Source organism: Numida meleagris, chromosome 13 (assembly GCF_002078875.1).
Source record: "Numida meleagris isolate 19003 breed g44 Domestic line chromosome 13, NumMel1.0, whole genome shotgun sequence".
Taxonomy (NCBI): Eukaryota; Metazoa; Chordata; class Aves; order Galliformes; family Numididae; genus Numida; species Numida meleagris.
The window spans coordinates 1,711,853-1,731,257 of record NC_034421.1 but is presented as its reverse complement, the minus strand read 5'-3'; the positions used below and the strand labels follow the sequence as shown (position 1 = coordinate 1,731,257).

Genomic DNA, 19,405 nt, shown 5'->3' with positions numbered 1-19,405 from the left:
GGAAGGAAGGAAGGAAGGAAGGAAGGAAGGAAGGAAGGAAGGAAGGAAGGAAGGAAGGAAGGAAGGATCCAGTGCCCAGCTCTCTGACAGATTTGCCAGGTACAGCTTCTACCTGTTTTCTTAAACTGGATCTCAATGAAGTAGTCACGTATCCACTCTGTTTATAAATTGAGTTCTTTTTCTGTTGGATCAACTCTAAAAGCCTTGTCAGAAAGCAGTGAATGAGCTGGAAATTAAGCTATAGACCACACTCTATTCATTTATCATAATACAGCAATTGACAGGTAGCAATAAATACACTCACAGGTTTTACAACAATAACTATAGCCTAAAGGGGAAGAAAAGATATATATTTTTTCCTATTCTCTGAACTTCTGAGACAGAGTCTTGCTTAGAATAGGCTTCATTCAGAAACAAGAGCAGACAATGTCAAAAATTCTTTTCTTCCTTTTTGGAAGCCTAATCAAAAGTACAGCAGGATTTTATAATAAAACAGATTTTGTTGTGGTTTTTTCCCCCCTATAATTCTGCTATCTAGTTGTGCTCCTTTAATTAGCCATCAGTAGCACTTAATTTATTTCTAGCATATTGTTGCCAGCTTTTTGCATATCTCTTCCAACCTGTGAAAAACCACAAAAATAGACTGACAAAAATTAATCTTCCTGTTCCACGTGCAGAGATATTAATATGGTAATTGCACTCTTTAAACCTCTAAAACCTGGTTCTACCTCTAGATACCAATGAAATTCTGTGATAGCTGTTGTCGTTTCTACTTACACGTTCCTGGGAGTTACTGGGACCTGATACTAAACACAGCACTGGAAGAACTTCACACATTAAGGCCAAAGTCCATTAGAGCTTTTGATTGCTGTACTGAAGGGTGATCGTCTGGTCAAACAAACTCCTTCTTAGCATCACATTTTCCTTTATTATAGCACAAGAAAATATACTGTCATCTCAGTTGCATTACACCCAGCTTGCAACGGAGCAGTTGCCTACAAACCTGAGGTTAAACACAGATTGTTTCCCCAGGAGTGCATAGGATGGGGCCAGATCCCATTTCTCTCTTTAAGGAAATCCACTGCCCCACAGAAACACTTTCTGCTCCTCAAAAAATGTCCCCAAGCTGCCATGACCTTGGTGTGGTTGCATACATAGTCCCAGTAAAGATGAAACCCACCTTTAACCGTTTCAGGTTTAACTGTATGCTGCACACTCTGTGAAAGCAGAGACTCCAAAGAAGTATCTCGTATGTTGGCAATATTTAACAGAAACAGGCCAGATCGAGTTCAGGTTCTTTCAGATTTAAAGACTTTATATTCCATAGACCCGAGTGTGGAAAGGCTGAAGGCTGAGATCCAGGAAATGCTCACTATTCAGAGAGAGAGAGAGATTTTGGATGGAAATGTCACTCCACCACAAGTGATATCAAAGAGAGAAAGCAGCGAACAGGTTACACTGCTAAAAATTCTCCTCTATCATTTGGATAATTTCAAAGTCATTTGGTAAGTTCTCACAAGAGGCAGCTTTAAATGCCCTAGGGTAATTACAAAAGAAACCCCATGAAAAGACCCTGATGAGAGAAACTATTAACTATACACTTTGCTCTGATGAATTTTCCTACTTCACTTCTACAGCAAATAATATAGCTCTGTGTTGTTAGGGATTTTTTTCTTTCACTAAAAGCATGAATTACCATCCTATAAATTCTCCCTTACTGTCAATTAAGTTAAATAAACATTGTCTGAGTGCATTAGGAAGAGATAGAAAACAATTCAATACCAGGGTTAGTTATTGAGGGTTTTTTTTTAATGAACACAAATTGATGTAATTAAAATAAATCTGCTTTTCACATTCCTTGAGTAGATGCCCTGTAGCCATTCTTGTAGAGCTCTATAGCAAAATAAACGGCTGGCCAAAGCTACCACCTCCCCCCAGATCAAATGGGGGCTCCCAGCTCTCGGGGATTCAGAGAAGAGCGGGGCTGGAGGAAGCTGGCTGCTTAAAGGGTGCTTAAATGAATGTCCAAGTGAAAGTTAATCATCAGGTTTTTCAAAAGATCATTTTTTCACCATAGCGTCACCTTTTTTTCTTTTTTTCTTTTTTTTTTTTAACAGAAGCAAATGAGGAAATGAAAGTACCTTTCATATATGAGCTTTTAATAGGCTGTTGGTATGTACTTTGTATCTTCTATGAATTCTGCCCTTAGGAGGTATTTTGCAAGTGATACTGCCTGTGCTGGGACCACACTTAAAACCAAGACGCCAGAAGTATTCTGCTATTACAACATCTCCCTCCTCCTTTGCACCCCTGGAAATAATAATAGGGTCACCAACACTACTGACTTGAGGACAGGAGGTGTGAGTTCTCTCTGGACCATGCCAGGTCCTCCTGTTAGTTAACCATACAGAGCTGAGGAGAGCAGAATGCTAAAGGAGCTCAAGCTAATGCATATTAGATAATTTTAAACTGACTGAGATTAATCAAAATGTATAAAAAGTATTTCATATTCGAGCCCTACACTCTGATGGTGGGGATAGTGATGATGCACAGCACGGAGACATTTGTAACCCCAGCGCTCCCATCTTAAGCTGCTCTGAGCCTGTCCCAATGGCACTATCATCTGGGATCTACTGACACAGTAGATCCCTCCGATCACCTCAGATTACAAAGCCCAGTTCTCAAGACTGCCCTGCAAAGATCAGCCTTAGAACAAAGAGCATAAAAAGGAAGAATCCCACATAGGACAACTACAGTATTCTTCTCACCTTCATTCGGGCTGGTCCAGGTCCTCAAACTGAAGTGCCATTGCCTCTGTCAGACAAGTTCTCCAAATCAGCTTCCATTTTAGGAGTCCTCCACATTGCAAAATTATTCCCACTAGAAAATAGAGGAAAAAGAATATTTCTGTGTGCAAGTGTCACTGACCATTAGTGCCTTCAGCATCCCCTCTGCAGAGAGAGGAATTTCACACTATAGATAAATAAAAAGCATAGGTCTCCAGGGCTGCCAGCCTTTAACAATCAATAAATGCATGCAACAGTTTAGAAGGGAATATAAATCAGAGCAGCAACTGGAAGGGTCCTTCTTAATAACACAATGTATGTTTATGTCCAAGAAAAGAAAACCCAGGAGTTAGCAATCACCACAAAATTCCCACACACCACAGCACTGTCTGTGGCTCTTGGAAAGGTAAAACATGCTTGAAGAGATGTGAATGCTCACAGCCCCAGAGGCCCGCATGTTTAGAGAATGGAAATCATGGCACCGAGGCAGTGCAAAGTGCTGGTCCTTATAATTGCAACCATAACACTGAAAAACATTTTGCTAGCCTGGGTCTTGCCTGGTGCAAACTGGCAGCACTCCAGCCACTGGCTAGGGCTTCAGGGCACAATGTGTAAGCCCTTAAATCTCAGTACAGACATCCTCCCCTTAGGAGAAGGTGGCTTTGATAAAGGCATAGAGCTTGTGAGCGCTGCAGTTCATTTACAGAATGCTTTCAGGGTGAGACAGGTTTGCTTTTTTCAGTGTATAATTCATTTCTTTTCCCCCTTCTCTGTTCTGACTTTTCAAGGTTATTATCTCAGCGCTTTTTCCTCGGTACTGCACTCACGGTGACTCACAGCGGGACGCACAGGAGCAACCACGGGCAGCCTCCTCCCCGGAGCAGCTCCACACTACTGCCTATTATTTAGTGACTTGAAATGTCAGCAGAACGGCACCCGTCTCAGCCATCCCCTCCTTTCAGCTGCCCACCGCAGGGACCCGTGCCAGAAGGCAGATGCCCGTGCCGTGCCCCACATCCCCACGCAAGGTGCATGGCAGCGGGATTGCGGCTGTGCAACAAATCGAGGCGGTGCTCTCCAAAGCTCAGTTCCACATGTGCTCACCCACTGCAGAAAGCCCTGGAAATGGTTAGAAAGATCCAGCGCGGCTTAAGGGAGAACTGAGTTTGGGGGTGGTCTTTGTCAACACCCACCCTGACAATTGGAGGTGGAATGCAGCAGAGGCGCTTTGGTGGCTCTGGCAGAATACCCTCGGCAGAAGCAAACCTTCTCTTATTGCAGTTTAAAACATTGGCCATCCCTCCCTGCACTCCCACACAGCATTTGCTCCTCAGAAGAGGACAGATACCAGGGATATACGAATGCAAAGTTCTGGAAGCAAATCTGCTCCCCAGGTTTCATTAGCGATGACACAAGAACAGACAATTTTGTCTGCACGTGGGCTGCAGCCCTGCAAGCCTGAAGACCGAGTGGTGCAGCCTGACAACGGGACATGTGGCCATTACGGGGTCCCTGCGAGCCCTTGGACCAACCCACCGGTCATTAAACCCGGCTGTGCTATCTGCTGTTCCTTTTCAATCTCTCCCTTCCAAAAACCGCACCAGGTGAAATCCAATATCATGCACTGACTCACAAATAGCTGTTCGTTTTCAAGACATCTTTCACTCGAACCTTTTGTTAGAAGCTTCTAAGGAAAACACAGGGTAATAGAAAGAGCAGGTGAAGTGACAAGCTGAGCTGACTGCACGCAATAAACAGAGTGCCTGTGGCTTCAGCATTGCCATAGCTCTGTCTGCATGAACAGGGTAATGCTTTGAGCATAGCACGGGGTCAGGATGACAGGTTACTGCTCTGTTCTTCTGCTAAAGTCATTATGTGATGCTGAGCATGTTTTCTTGCCTCTAAAATTTTTATTGACATGTTCAGTTCTGCGTCATCCATTTGGGAGAGAAGGTCCTTGGAAGAAGGAAGAAGTCTTCATCCACAGACTTCTCTCTCTCTACTGGCCCTCACGCCAGAATCCTTCATTGGTACATCTAGTAGTTGTCTTAACGCATATGCAATTATTATTAATAGCAGTTTTAATAGTATTTATATTTACTGGGTTTACAGTCTCACGACCCATGTAGAAATTTGTTGCAGTTCAGGTATGAGCCATGTGAGGTGCTGGCACTGCTTGCAGAGCTGTGGTGCCCCATCCCTGGAGGTACCGAGGCCACAGATGGGCCCTGGGCAGCCGGAGCTGGGGGGCAGCCAGCCCATGGGTGGGGGGGGGCTGGGGGCTGCCTTCCAACCCAGCCACGCTGTGCTTCTATTTCAAGTCTGAGATAAGTGCCTCTGACAGTCAGCCTTCTAAGACAAATCCTCCTCCTAAAATGCAGCATGCACACCCAGACAGGTTGGGTTATACTCTTGCTTTCCTTCAATGAGAATTGACAAGAAGTGTGCAACAGAAAGCTTTCTGTCAAAGCGGGAAATAGGGATTTTTCTCCCTTTTTTTTGTTGTTGTTGTTGTTGTTGTTGTTGTTGTTGTTGTTTTCCCTTTCCTTTAGCAATCTAAGAATAACGCCGATTACAACAGCACTTCAGCACTTTTCATCCTGGATTGCTCCTCACAGGAGAAAATGTGTGTAGAATAGAGGTGTCAGCTGGACACCCATCCACCCAAAAAGACAGAAGGGCACAAGCTGTGCACAGGCTGGACCAGGCACCCCTTTCCCTTTCTCCCACCACAGCACACGCCATCCACATTTGCGTGGGCCCATGAACACAGCAAATCCAGACCCTGCAGGAGCTCAGGAGATGGACCCGGAGTTGAACAGAACCCTGACAGTGCACAGCAGCTGGTGGAACTCCAGGTCAGAACACCGTAACATTGAACAACTCATCCAAAAAGCAACTCCCCCACTGGGAGTGGGTGAAGGTCTTATTATAACTTTCCCCCCATGCCTCTGAGCACAAACGATCTTTTTTTTTCCGCTATAACACCATTTTCATGTGATCAGAAAACAGTAGGAACTGGAGCTTTATCCGAAACAGCAGAAATAATAAGCCTGGCTACATTGCAGGGGCAAGCAGCACGTTCCCTTACACAATGACACCAGCAGACTATTGGCAGAAGGCAGCTGGAAGAGACACAGATCAAACGAGTGCTGCGCCAGGCGGGCTGCATCAGGCATCGCCCAGAACTCGTCCTGAAGCTGCACCAAGGCCTGGCTGCTATGGCTGCGCTGCCCGGTGCAGTCCCACAGCACAGTACTGGTGGGAGAGGCATGACCTGCCCGTGTGGGAGGGGGTGCTGGGACACAGATCTCTCCAGTGACTGCAGAGCTTTTGGAAATCGTTAACACATTCAGCAATGCAGGCTCCGGGACTGCTGTGAGAGAACCAAGGGCCTCGCTTCCGGGGTTTGCCTTTCCACCCTCAGACTGATGCTGACGGTATTTAAAGCAGGCAGCTACAATTTTTTTTTAATAAACTATTAATACAACATGTCTCAAGGCTGTTTATCAGGCGCTGCTGTTAAGAAACATTTTGAAATGGTTACTGGTCTGCCATCAGACCCTGCTCTAAAATAAGGTTTCCCAAGAGTTTATTTGTATTTCGGAGGAGAACGCACTGACCATGTTCATGCTTCCCAGTATTTCTTCCAGACGCTACGGGTTGTTTATCCATACTTGCATGCAAATATCCCATCTAATTCATTTTGTTCTTTTAAAATGCAGTTTAAATACAGCTTTTCAGGGAAACAGAGCCCGTTTCCATTTATCTTAGTTGAAACTAGGGCTATAAATCTCTTCGGTTTCTTTTATTGATCTCAGACGAAATTACAAATATAAATTACAGCTGCTGCAAATTAAATGTTCTAATGACTGCTCGAAAGCAAACGCGCTAGCACCAGTAACACATTCAGCAAAGACACAGCAAGAGCGGCAGACAGCGGCCACCCCCTGTTCCCATGCAAACCCTCAGCCGCGGTGCTCTCCTCCTACCACCAGCTTTCTCGCCTATCTCTGACTGTTTTAATCAGTTCACCTCAACTAGGTCCCTAGGACCTGCAGGCGGCTTAATATACCCACCACGAAAGCTCGGTGAAAAGCACCGCGCTTGAAGTGTCACTACATATTCCATATAGCCCAAGCTGAAATATGGAAATATATCACCAGTTTTACTGTCCCAGCGGTTTTCCTCATTCTCAATCTCACTATAAACGTTGGCCTCAGGGGCACGCTCCGCAAGGGCAAATATCAGGTGATGCTGCTTCAGGTAGCACCCGTTTCCTATGAAGGAGCTCCTATTTCACAAGGCAGCGTAATCATCAGTTTTCTACACCGCTGACACTCAGACCCTTATGCACAAAGGTTTCTGTTTACCAGGTCATGAAATTGCAAGTATAATAGTGGTGACTTTGCTGCACTTGATAAAACCGTAAAACATTTCATTTTGCTGCCTACTGAGCTTTAAAAAAAAAAATGACATTGGAAAGGAGACAACATTCTTGCTACCATCAAAGTATTGCAAAATATCTACTTTCCTGCTTGTGATCTGCAGACGTGCGTTTTTCCTGCTCTCCAATTTTGCCACTATTTTTAGACATGAGCAGCAAAATCCAGGAAAAAAAAAAAGATTACTTTTATTCTTGCTTAAATTTTGTATGATCACAAAGCCTCTGAATATGTATATATCTATGCATAGTAGAAGTATTCACATTCCTACAAATGTTATGAAATAAAAACCCTGGTAACTAGACAAACAAGTTCTGCATTTAACCCACACCAAAACAAAAAGGTCACACAAGACACACTGAAAAGGCCATATTTGTCTCCCTGGCTCATGGAACGAATGTGCTCCTAAGCCAAGTTCAGTTGGTTTGTCAGACATCTCTGTTTCATGGCCCAACAGCCATTGTAAGTTGTGTTATTGGAGACTTGCGGCAAGCTTTGGCTGAAAGTCCATTGGTGGACTTTGGAAACCAGAAAGACTTTGCACACTGAACCAAGGCAAGAACCCAAAGAGCAGCACGTAGTGCTGCATCAGGACAGATCTGCCAAAGAAGGCACTTCCCTGCTCGCAGCAGGCAGGAGATTTTGAACTTGTCTGCCCTCATCATCCAAGCCAAGAAGTAAGAAAAAGTAAGAACAAAGAAAAAATTTCTTCTTCCCTGGTGTCAGCCAAGCTGCAGTTAAAGAGAGACCTCCAGAGATAGCTGGTACCCGTGGCATGGATCTCAGTCTTATTCCCAACCTGATGTGAATAGAGGGGTACGAGCAGGTCTCGGCAGCGTGGGCACAGGGCTTCTCTGGGTGGGCATGGTTGGCCTCTGCTCTGGGGACAGCGATTATGTAAACTGCCACCTGACATTCTGTTTTATCCTCCACTGTACATCAGTTTCCGTAATTTCATTCATGATTTACTTTGACCTTTAGCTGTGTTTGATATTTTCTGGTACAAAAGCTTGACACTTAATAAAGGAAATTTCAAGAAAACATCAGGCAGCAAGCTAAGTAACTGCGCAGGAAAAGCAGATTTCATAGCAAAGTTAAAAAAAAAAAAAACCAAGAAGATTGTCTTGCTGTCAGCTTAGGAAGACCTCTACAAATTCAAGTTGCCGAAATAGGGATCTCCTTCTGCCTTGACACCACAGTTTTATCCATATTTCTTTTCCAAATACCTAGGTCCTTTACTCAGCCCTTCTGGGTAATGGCGCTCTACAAGTCCCCCTTTGAGAAGATTTTCCTCCCCACCGTGCATTAGCCCAAGCTACATTGCAAGTATGCAGTTATGCATGTAGAAACTGCAGAGAGCACCTTGCATGTGGATACTCTGCAGATATCTGCTGGGTGCAACAGTTCAACTCAGAGAACTATCAACATACCAAGGAACATGTTGGAACCTCAGTGTTAAATGGCAAAGAAGCAATTACAACAATGAGGTTAAATACCTTTCCTGTGCCTACAAGTCACAAGGCTTGAAATATTTGCTCACTGAACCATAACTTGGTAGCACGAGGTCTGGGCAATAGTGAACCAGGCTGGAAAGAAACAATCCCTCAGCAGACCCAGCTCCTCTTCTGCAGTCATTTGCAGAAAGGAAAAAGCTTTTGCATTCAAAACTCCCATGGAGCTTTGTGGGCAAAAGAAACATGAACATCTCTTTGATCATGTTTAAATATTTCAGAAAGGTGATCAGGCTTTGGAAGTTTAATTACCTTAAGCCATGAGAGGACAGAGAATGAGGGCAATGACAAAGAGAAAGAAAAGAAGAAATGAACTTTTTCCAGGACAAAGGGATGTTACTATTTATGAACCTGCAAGAGAATTAGAGCTGAAATAATTAGACAGAAAAAAAGAGAGAGAGAGATTTTAATTAATGATGGTAATTCTTACAAAAAGAACCAGATTGCCAGCCCTGAAAACTGCCAATTCTTTTTATCCACAATGTATATACAACTTCGGGGAGGCTGTTGCTAAGATTCCCAGCACGCGATGTTGCCCTGAGCTGAGAAGTCCAGCATCTCAATGGTCATACACTTGGGCTTTTGCTGCAGCTGAGCTTTGCAACCTGAGTAGCTGTGTACTGCATCAATTCCATGATACAATCAGATCCTTTGACATGGGCAATTTGTCCCTAATGACTTGAGTCAGCCAAAAAGGTTACCAAGAATCACAAATCCTACTGAAATAAATGTAGAGTAGCAGAGGTCCCACTCAAGGACCAAACCTGAGGAAGTCATAGTAAATGGATTACCAGTTCCTTCTAATACCTAGGGAAACTCTTTTTTTAAAAATAAACAAATAAAGAAACGTGTAACTTCTCATTCAGATCAAGTCATTTTGGTCAACTTCCTGTTATCATGCTTAAAGAGCATCCCCTTATCCCAATTCTGAGGAGTGTCATAGCTGTGGGGGCCATGAGGCACGGTATTTTGCAAAGCACCAGCTGCAGAATTTGTTCCTGAGTTGGAAGCGAGGGGGAGGGATTGTTTTTTCAGTTGTTAATACATTCTGGAGTAATGAAGTGTTAGCGAAGCCTTTCACCGTCTCCCTCGACATCCTGTTCTCCACCCCTCTGCAGCTGGATGGGAACTCCACCTCCCAGAAGTTCTAGGCAGGCAGACTGGGGTTCAGATCCCCTGGCAGAAGGAAATACAATCTGACTGATCCCTGAAAATTTAATTTCTAGTTCCCGGTGGCTAACAAACACAGGTAGCTCAAGCTAAATCTGAAGGGTGCTACCTCGCCACAGCTTTCTCATGGGATGGAAAAGCAATCATCTTCACTACTAGAGACTGATATTACACAGATTAAGTCAAATGTATCAACTTCACTTTAACATGAGTGTTTCTATTACCTGGGTCAGAGAGTCTGTGCAGTCACTCTCCAAAACCCGCTGTTATTAATTCAGCAATTATAGCTTTGTGGTGGCAGGGATTCCTCGGTGTTTGAGCTGGCACTGGAAAGCTGTAATTCTGAATGGAACATGACATGAATTACTGGATTGCTGTAATTCTTCAGCTTTTCATGCATTTTCAGTGCATATATTAAAATACAGCAAGCAATTCACTTTTAATTATGCAAATTCAAAGACAAGAGATGGATGAGTTTTTAAATGCCTGCTCTGCCTGCCCACCTGGGGTTAGCACAGAAACCTGCGGGCTGATCAGGTCACCGGGCCCACAGTGCTCCTGCTTGCCTGGCTGTACACAACACCACCTCTTTTAGCATTCAGTGGTATTTCGAAAGCAAAGAGTATAGGAAAGAAACTGCCAGAAAGAGGAGGCACTGGGAGAAGGCAGATCCTGTCTGCCTGCCTTCCCTATTTCTCTGAGTTTCCAAACAGATGATACATCGCTGTTCTGACACCAACACAAGACCTCAAGGGCTGCAGATATTTACTTGCTTTCTAATTTGGCAATTCTCTTCCCAATATTGAGACATTACTAATAACTGTTAGCCAGAATATATGAATCAGGACCATAATTCTACAGCTTTATTACTGGCTTCTTCACTGCTCCTTACCGAAGCCCACGGCTGCAACCAGCTTTTAGACGTGCACGTCCATGCACAAGTCTGTGCAGTTACTGTAAAGGAGAAATAAGTTACACCGCTCTCAAAGACGTTGTTGTTAAATTGTAAGACTCCAAGTGCAAGTAATGATGGCTTGTTAAAAGTCTAGCGACTGTATCTAATAGCTGCAGTGTTCAGTGCTGTAATTACCGAGGCAAGAGATTGCTGAGCACGTGTGAAAAAGGAAATAATTGGGGTAGCAGCAATGCAAAAGCTTCTCCAGGCCTAGAGCCACTGTTATTTTGCCCTCCTACTGATGTGCTACTTAACAAGGATACAATGGTTGGAAACGAGCTCTCTTTGATGAATGTTAAGTTTCAGTGTTTTCTGTTCAGGAGCCCTGAGGCTTCACCCCCAGTGCCTCCACAGCTCAGGACACAGAGGTAAAATTACACAAATACTTATTGCCTTGCCCTGCGAGAATACATCTGCCTCTTCTCCCTAGAAGCCTAGGAGAACTTTCAAGCAAGCAAATTAGCAATGCAAATCTCCAGCAACCTCTCCAAGGAGGGAGCACTGTTGTGCTCAGTTCTTCACATTGATATTTCCAACCCTGGTGGACACTTTCCATTTTCTCTAATCTCTTCATCCTCTTTTCCCCACCTAGGGATCTTTCTTTGCTCGTCTCAGTCTTGCTTCTCTAAAGGTGGTTTCTTGCAGCTTCGTCAGCAGCTATTCTGTCTGCTGGAGTCTTTTGCTGCTTTCCTGTGTGCCTATTGCATAGCTGCAAAAGAACACCACCTTCCTGAAGTGCAGTGCTTCTATAAATCTAGCCAGAAGTGAGCATTACCTTCACCCTATAGCTCTTGTAGAAACCTTACTTGTTTGTTAGTCACCTGCTTTTCTGGATCACTACAGGTCTTTTCTAAAAATCATGTGAAATGTTACCACTCACTGAGCAAAGAACAGAATTACCTGCCTTCCCTGTTTTCCTGCTTTGCTTTCACAGAGCCATGCCTTGCTGGGCAGGCAGGGATGCTTCCGCACCAGGCGCTCACCAACACGTACCACCAAGTTCCCTACTTCTGCTCCCAAGCCACCGCAGGACTTCTCTCAGTCTCATCATGGGACAAGCCTGGTTTGATCTGACAAAACATCCACACATGTTCCTCTGAATTCATCACCAGAAAAGGCTGAGACCCAGGAACTAAACAACTGACGTACTCTTCCCATTGCAGTAGGAAAAGAACCTCTTGCTCACTGCGAGCGGTTGTTGGAACTTCTCTACTTCCCAGTACACTACAGGAAAAGCAGACACTGTGTTTATAACCAGAAGGCAACAAAGAGCACAAAAGGAGGTGCTGACTGCGCGGCTGAGGAGTTCTTTCAAAGTATAAAATGAAGCACAACACTTGTGCTGATTCTTCCGCATACGGCTGCTGTGTAGCAATGGCAGTTATAACTCTTAACGTTAATTCTGCAGTACTCACCTGCTGCCGGTCCCACCGACCAAAGACTGCGTAAAGATCGCCTTGTAATGAGAATCACTTTAGCTCCATTTATTTCTTTAATGTCAGTGGAATCATGGAGATCACTTATAACCTTGCATGTTAAGTAAAGCAATTAATTGCACTACTGCACCAGGTTTAGACATGAGAGGCAGACTTAATAACAGGTTTGAAGAAAAGGCTTAAGAGTAGGGGTTCTGAATGCAGAATAAGGGTTAGTGGCAGCTAATACCAGCTTGTATATAGAGAGCAGGGTTAATAGTTGGCTTAAAGATTGCACTGCTTTTTTATTGATCTTAACAATGTACCTAACATGGGAGATGGAACGTCAATCTTTTGATGGAAACAAGTGGCAGAAGCACCAAGACTGCCCCTTCACTTAGAGCATGGTTTACATGAGCACACTGGCTGCCAAACTGGAAGCATCCAGTTCTGGGCTCGTCTCAGAGGGCTTCCCACGCAGCTGGTAGAGCAGAGAGACTTCAGGATGCGTTTCATGTCAGACTGCACAGACATCTGGGGACCTGGCTCTCACATGGGAACCTACACCCAGACATCAGTGCGAGGTGGGGGATGGCTCCATGCTGCCAGGACATGGATGGTATGGAGCCGGGGGTGGGCTGAAGGAATGGGGTCTGGGTTAGCAGCATGGCTGGAGTAGGTGACGGGTACAGTAAGGCACATAACACTTTTTGCAGGGGTTTGAAGGTGAACTGACACACAGCTCTTATTTTCAAGGAACATGAGAGGCCTACTTTGCTTATTTCTGAAAGAAATGTTGTAAGCATGTTTGAATTTTAGGCACCTCAATACCTTTTTAATACCTTTATTCTTAGTGGTCTTAATACCTGCTTAGAGCAAGCAGAAGTGGAGGTTGGCAGGGAAAGATTAGCAATTGCCAACCCATAATTCATTTCCCAGGCTGCTCCCAGGGCACAGCGATTATGCACTTCGCCTCACTCAGGACAGGCTGTAAAACCTCGGTATTGTCCTTAAGTGCTAAATCAAAGTAAGCAAAAACAGAAAGTAAACGTTTCCCACATAACTGCTGCCCTTTTGTAAGAAAACTATTGAGCTGAAAATGAAAGGCATCCATAGGTACATAACCAACATTTTTAATTTTACTTGCAGTGATCCAAGCTGTTTAAACAGCAATGCTATTAGCGATGTACTTAGCTGATTTCTTTCTGAGTGCACCAGGACCCCGATCCTCCCAACAAAGAATGCCAAACAAAGAAGCATTAGGCAAGTTACTGTGAAACGACAGCGTATTTGCACAGCAATAGAAAGAACGAAGGAAATGGAACCATAACGAGCAACCAAATAGTAACACAGTTGAGGGCATTGCTCTGTAGGAAACAAGTGACTATTCTGAACCCTGAAGTGCCAAATGTACTGAATCACAAGAGCTCACTAAAATGAGAGCAAACATATCAATCCTTTGTATCTGAGTATGTGCAAATATCAAAGCAATTTGGGGTTGTTAACCTCCACAGCTTGGTGACGATATCTTCGCCATTACCACATAGCACTTCCCTGTTCAGAAACTCTCTGTATATTGGTTTGGTTTTACTGAAGCTTAACGCACGACTGAGAGGAAGTTCACACTGGACAACTTTGAGTAGCTCATAACGAGGGATGATTTAAAAGAAAAAAAAAAAAGGAAGCAATCTGATACTACCCTTTATTTCTGACAATGAAGAGGGTGAAGAGGTGCTCAAACTATTTGGATTTTTGTTTTCACTTGGGTTTCATAACTCCCACTATCCTGAGGAGCGTAACACTTTTAAGTGTACCTCCTTCATCTCTGCTGCTCTGTCTTCTCTACCTCCAAGGCTGCATCCATTCCCTCCTCCCCTGCTCTATCTGGCATCCCAGCAGGACCACAGCCAAATCTTGTGCCAAAATGCCTCACTGCATCAGCTGAATTCCTCCTCCTAGAAACTGCCTTCCTAGTGCGCTGAATGTTTGGGGAAACAGATTAATTGTAAAATGGTAATGGAAATATAAGGAGCAAAGATATGTTTCTTTCCAGATCAGGTAATTATCCGTTGAGAGAGGAAACAGCAACAACAAAAGAGCTTCAAATTCTTCTGCACATAATGGAATCTTTTAAGAAATACCCCAACACCTAAACAGCCATTTCTTTACTTGGAGGAGGGGAAAATGCCATAAAGCTTAAGGAGCGTTTTGTTTGGGAAATCACATCTTTCCCTATTTTCCAGCTGACACATTGCATTGCAAATCTGTCACAGCACATTACCTCGGTGATGTAACGTAACGCAACATTGCTGATGCAACCCAATCTGATGTGTCTAACGTGATACATCAGGTACAATAGTTGAGAAGCTTTTTCTGAAAACAACCTCTATAGAAGAGATTCCTTCTCTCTCTACCAATTAAAAAAAGCCTTCCCAAAGAATTGCATCACCTGGAGATAATTGCTTTTTCACAGGTAATTAGCAAATACAATTAGTTGTGGGAAAGGTTTGCTTTTCAGCAACTCACACACAAAAAGATGGTGAAAAAGGCAATTGTGGCTGACAGATAACTGCTTCCCATGGCACCAGCAGAACCCACCTGAGCAGCAGCGGTTACAGGGTCGGGTCGTGCCACCATTGGGCCAATTTTCTGTTCCCCAGAACCATGCTCAGTTTTTCAGATGGGGCTCTGAATTGTGGTGATGTTCCGAGGGAAAATAAGTGTCACCCTTTTGTCCAGAGAGGCACCAACACTCACGGGACAACCAAAAGGAAGTTTCCACCTTGTGAACTCTTCACAAACTGACTTGGCAGCTAATTCTGCTAATCTCTGCAGTAGATGTTAATCACAGAAACAAATAAAGATACACCTCTTAGCACACATCATGGGAAACGCTTTGAGGACTACCTGCAATCCTGCCCCACTTGCGTTTCCAAAGCCAACATCAGCTGCAGAAAACTGCAGGATTTTCACATACAGAAGGACACGGTCCGTGTCACGATGATCAGATGAATACTAAGAATCAATGGCCTTAAATATTCTACTGAAGTGGCAATGGTATTTGTCAGCAGAGGAGATTTCAGCTGGAGCAGATGATGCTGCCTTGATGGCAGCCATCCAGAAAGCAGCAGCAACCACCTCTCCTCCCTGTATCACTTGACCGAGGGCAAATGAAAGCTAACCTCACAGAAGCACAGAACAGCCTGGGTTGGAGAGCACCTCAAAGACCACCCAGTTCCAACCCCCTGCCATGGGCAGGGCTGCCAACCACTCCATCCGGCACTAAGTCTCCACAGACTTTGCCAATGGCTGCTATGGAGGGCTTCAGAGGAGGAAGCAGCCATCCCCCACGGTGCTCCCTTTCCCTTCCCCTCTTCCTTCCCCACCCGACCCTGCCCGCTGCCCTGGAGAAGCCCTGTGAGTGCTCCTGCCCTGTGCAGGCTGCCAGCAGTGGCACTGGGGCACAGACAGAGCGCCAGGCCCTTCCACTCACTGCTTAGACTGATTTTTTCAAGTGTAAAATGTAATTCAAATCTCCATAAAAAGCTATTTGCTCCCTAGCCTCGCAATTCTTATACCAAGTTTCAACCGTGAAATCCAATTGGAAAAAAAAAAAAAAAAAAAAAAGAAGCCTTATGCTCAAGGTCTGAAAATCCTGCGAGAGCCTTTAGCTCTCCAACTGAATTGTATCTTAAACGGCATCTGACCAGTTCTGTCTCTCTCCTCCGAAGGGATGGCACAGTGCCTGGTCTCTAAAGGCCAGATCCTGAGAGCCGGGCCCCCCCATCTAAATGCAGGTACTCGTCGGCTGCGTGTCCCTCCACAGAGCTGTTCTAACAAGAGAATCAAAGCTCAGCTTTCTCAAGTTTGAAAATACGGCCCAAAATGCAACTGTACAAATTAATCTCTGAAATTCAGAGCCCACGCCGCACAGCTCTGAACACCGCAGTATCACAGCCCCGTGTGCACCGCACACACGCGTATTCCCAGCCCCTCCGATGCAACGCTGCTCTCCTTGCTGAGTCACTTCAGCAGAGAGCACAAATCCTGACGCATCTATTCCACGATCTGGACTTTCTTTTTCACTGCCCCATCTTCTCTCCTAGCACGTAGGGAGCATTTTCCTCTTTTAGAGATTCTTACGTTTAAAATGAGATTAAATTACTGAGGATTTAGCAATGGGTAAAGAGGTTTTTTAAAGGTTTGACTCTTGGTCCCATTTCCAGCCAACATTCAAAAAGTTTGATGTGTAGCTAGATATTCCAAAGCTCTTGATTATAAAAATTCCTCCAAACACGCTGGAACACAGGTTGGTACTTCAGCTGCTACGCACCAGTCAGACAATTCAGGAGCCATCATCAGTTCAAGCGTTTTCTGAGTCAGGAACTTTCCGTGGGGTCCAAGTACGGTAACAGCACAGGGTTGCCAACAGCCCCAGTTCTGACCCAGAAACAGACATAGCACTGTCACAATTTCTAATCCCTTAGTTAACACGAATCATAGGAAACAGTATAACAATTTCTATTTGCACGTACGTGTTGCTCCAATGCCATTAATCATAACCACAACCGCGACTGGGCACAGAAATAGGCAAAAATCATTCTCATTTCAATAAATACAAAAGAAGTTTCTGGCTTTTATGATGATAACACAAAGCTTGAAAATACAATCTATACATATTCTAAAGGCTCAGAATCAGCCTTGTTATCAGTGAATCATTAGCTACAGATCATCCCCTTTCTTCTCAATACGATGCTAGATGTTTCTGGAGGCTGGAGGCAGCCTGAAGAGCCCCAAAGTGATGTGTGCTGCACATCCAAGTTGCTCCATGCACCCAACCCTGCACAGGTGCCACCTGACTGCACTACGCTTGCAGAAGACAGAAATCAGAAGAGCTTTTTCCAACCCAAACCTCTCTCTGGGTTTTCTCTCCTGACCTCTGAGTGTGAAGCACGCCGCTCTCGAAAGGCATTCTGAAACTTCCAGCCATCCCTTCCACCACGCATCTTTTGCTTTCTGCTTTTATGACACCCGGCCCACAGGACCCTGTGCTTCTCGGTGGAATCAGCTACCCCGTTAGAACTCCATCGTACGGCAGCAACTAGTGCTCTGCGAGCACTGCTCACCCGATAGTCTGCTTTCTGTTGGAAGAAATGTGGCTCAGTTGTCTGACTTCTAATTAAGAACACTTCATTATATCTCAGGGACTGGGAAACCTCGTCTATATCTATTTATGTAGCACACCTATGGCTGCAGGAAAAAAAATATCTTTTTCTAAGTCATGGGATTTGTTCCATGACAGGGCAGTGAGTTATCTGCGGCAACATCAGGTAACAGCACCACCTTCTGCCAACAAGTTACCATCTCCTTGGAAAACCAACTGATCCATTTTCTCTCTGCGATTTCCATGGCTTTCTCAAGCATTTCCGAGGTAGGCAGCAAACTTTAGAGCAATGCCCTGAGGGCTGTTTTGAAACACCCCAAGCTGTCCTGAACAGACACTGATGACATTACTGACACGTAACCAACTCTAGAGGTGCAGTGAGTGCCCTGAGCTGGGAAACGCAACGCAGGTGAGGCCGGCACTGCGAGACAGCGGCACTCGCTGCTGGGAGGACAGCTGAGCACGTCCACCTGAGTCTTTAAGGAGAGCTCGCTCCCCTTCTTCTCAGTGTTTTACATCGGTCCCCAGAGCTGCACGGAAGGGTACGTCCTACACCTTTAGATGACTTAAGCTGCCTTAAAATAATCATCTTTCTTACAGTTTTCCTCGAGGTTCTCTTGGTCCTTAGCAGGCAATCCGGGGCTGCCTTGCCTGCAGCTTCAGATGTCCAAATTTTAGGCAGCTGGCTTTCAGAGAGATGAGCATTACACAATACATGTATTTACTTTTAAGAGCGAAACTGTGTTTTTACCTCAAGAAACATCCTATTTTCCTGAGAAATTCTTCCCTCAGTGTGGGACCAAGGTGCACGTGGAGCCAAGGAACGCGGGAGAAATGGTGCCAGCGGACACAGAGGTGAAGAATAAGGTGCTGATGAGCCGATCAATAAAGCAGTAATGAGCTCTGTTTGGCAGGTTGGGGCTGTTTTGTTTTTGGTATTTTGCTGTGTTTTTTTTTTCCCCCGCTGGTTTTGAAAGACGTTTGCTTATCTAAGTTTTATAACCATTTAAATGAATCCCAGCTCTGTTCAAATCAACGAAAGCCTTCGTGAGACAGCTGTAAGTTTATGTGCATGTGTTTCAGTAAATTAGAGGGTTTAGCCTTAAGGATTCACTTTAGTATAACCTACTAAAAAGAGAAGTAGAGCCAGATGCAGTGTCTTATAACCGCTGGACAGTTGCAACTGGAGCGACAGCACTGACAGCAACTTTACAGCTTTCCTCACAGGGAGCTGATTTCCTGACTCGAAAAAGCAATATTTTACATAACTATTTGTAAATATTTTGTATTTACAATACAAAGAAAGAAGGGTGCAAATAATGAAAAAAAAAATTAGCCCAAGCAACTGATAATGGCTTTCTCGCATTCTGTTTGTGCACAACTGTGGAAAAAGACAATCTGTAGTTTAAACCATTTAACTAAATTAAATTCTAGTTAGCATCTGGGATCCCGTCAATAAGCGTCTATATTTCTGAGGAGCCACAGACTGGTGGCAGTAATAGACACATAAAGAATTTAATAGGTAAATAAATTTGTTGGTGCATTTCTCTCACTAGCAGAACGCAGCCCAACAGAGTAATTAGTAGTTAGATATCTGACTGTAATGAGAAGGATTCTCTAACTATTACAAATTCTCAAGAAAGAACGTTCACACCACCAGTAACGTTTATTTGTCCTGAAGCACATTCACTCAGCACCAGGACAAGTTGTCCCCTGGTCCCTCGCCCCACGTAAACCTTTAATAAAAGATTTTCATCGCCATTAGAAAGCGATGTGCAGGGTCACCGTCATTTCCTACGTCTGAGCAAATCAAAAAGAGAAGGATAAAATCAACGCAGTTTGGCTATAAATCCACAAACGCTGGGCTGTCCCTCAATGCTTTTATCTATCGGTGTTTGTAAATCCCCTACCTCTTCTGTATTCACACGAGGGCTGTGCACTGAGTAATTGGCTACAATA

The 19,405-nt window shown here is 44.4% G+C and overlaps 2 long non-coding RNA genes across 5 annotated transcripts in view; one reads left to right on the top strand and one right to left on the bottom strand.

The window, feature by feature from the left end:
- The window catches only part of LOC110405871, a 162,510-nt gene extending 155,183 nt beyond the window's left edge, over positions 1-7,327 (top strand). For 2 of the 4 annotated variants that reach the window (XR_002443142.1, XR_002443158.1), the window contains exons 12-13: positions 2,118-2,172; positions 3,575-7,327. This is a non-coding gene — a long non-coding RNA (uncharacterized LOC110405871). The remainder of the gene's footprint in view (positions 1-2,117; positions 2,173-3,574) is intronic. The other 2 variants (XR_002443150.1, XR_002443159.1) reach the window with 1 other exon arrangement.
- LOC110405872 overlaps positions 1-19,405 on the bottom strand; it is a 219,041-nt gene that overhangs the window by 9,399 nt on the left and 190,237 nt on the right. The window contains exons 9-10 of the long non-coding RNA XR_002443160.1: positions 2,769-2,880; positions 1,181-1,372 (exon numbers count right to left, since the gene is read on the bottom strand). This is a non-coding gene — a long non-coding RNA (uncharacterized LOC110405872). The remainder of the gene's footprint in view (positions 1-1,180; positions 1,373-2,768; positions 2,881-19,405) is intronic.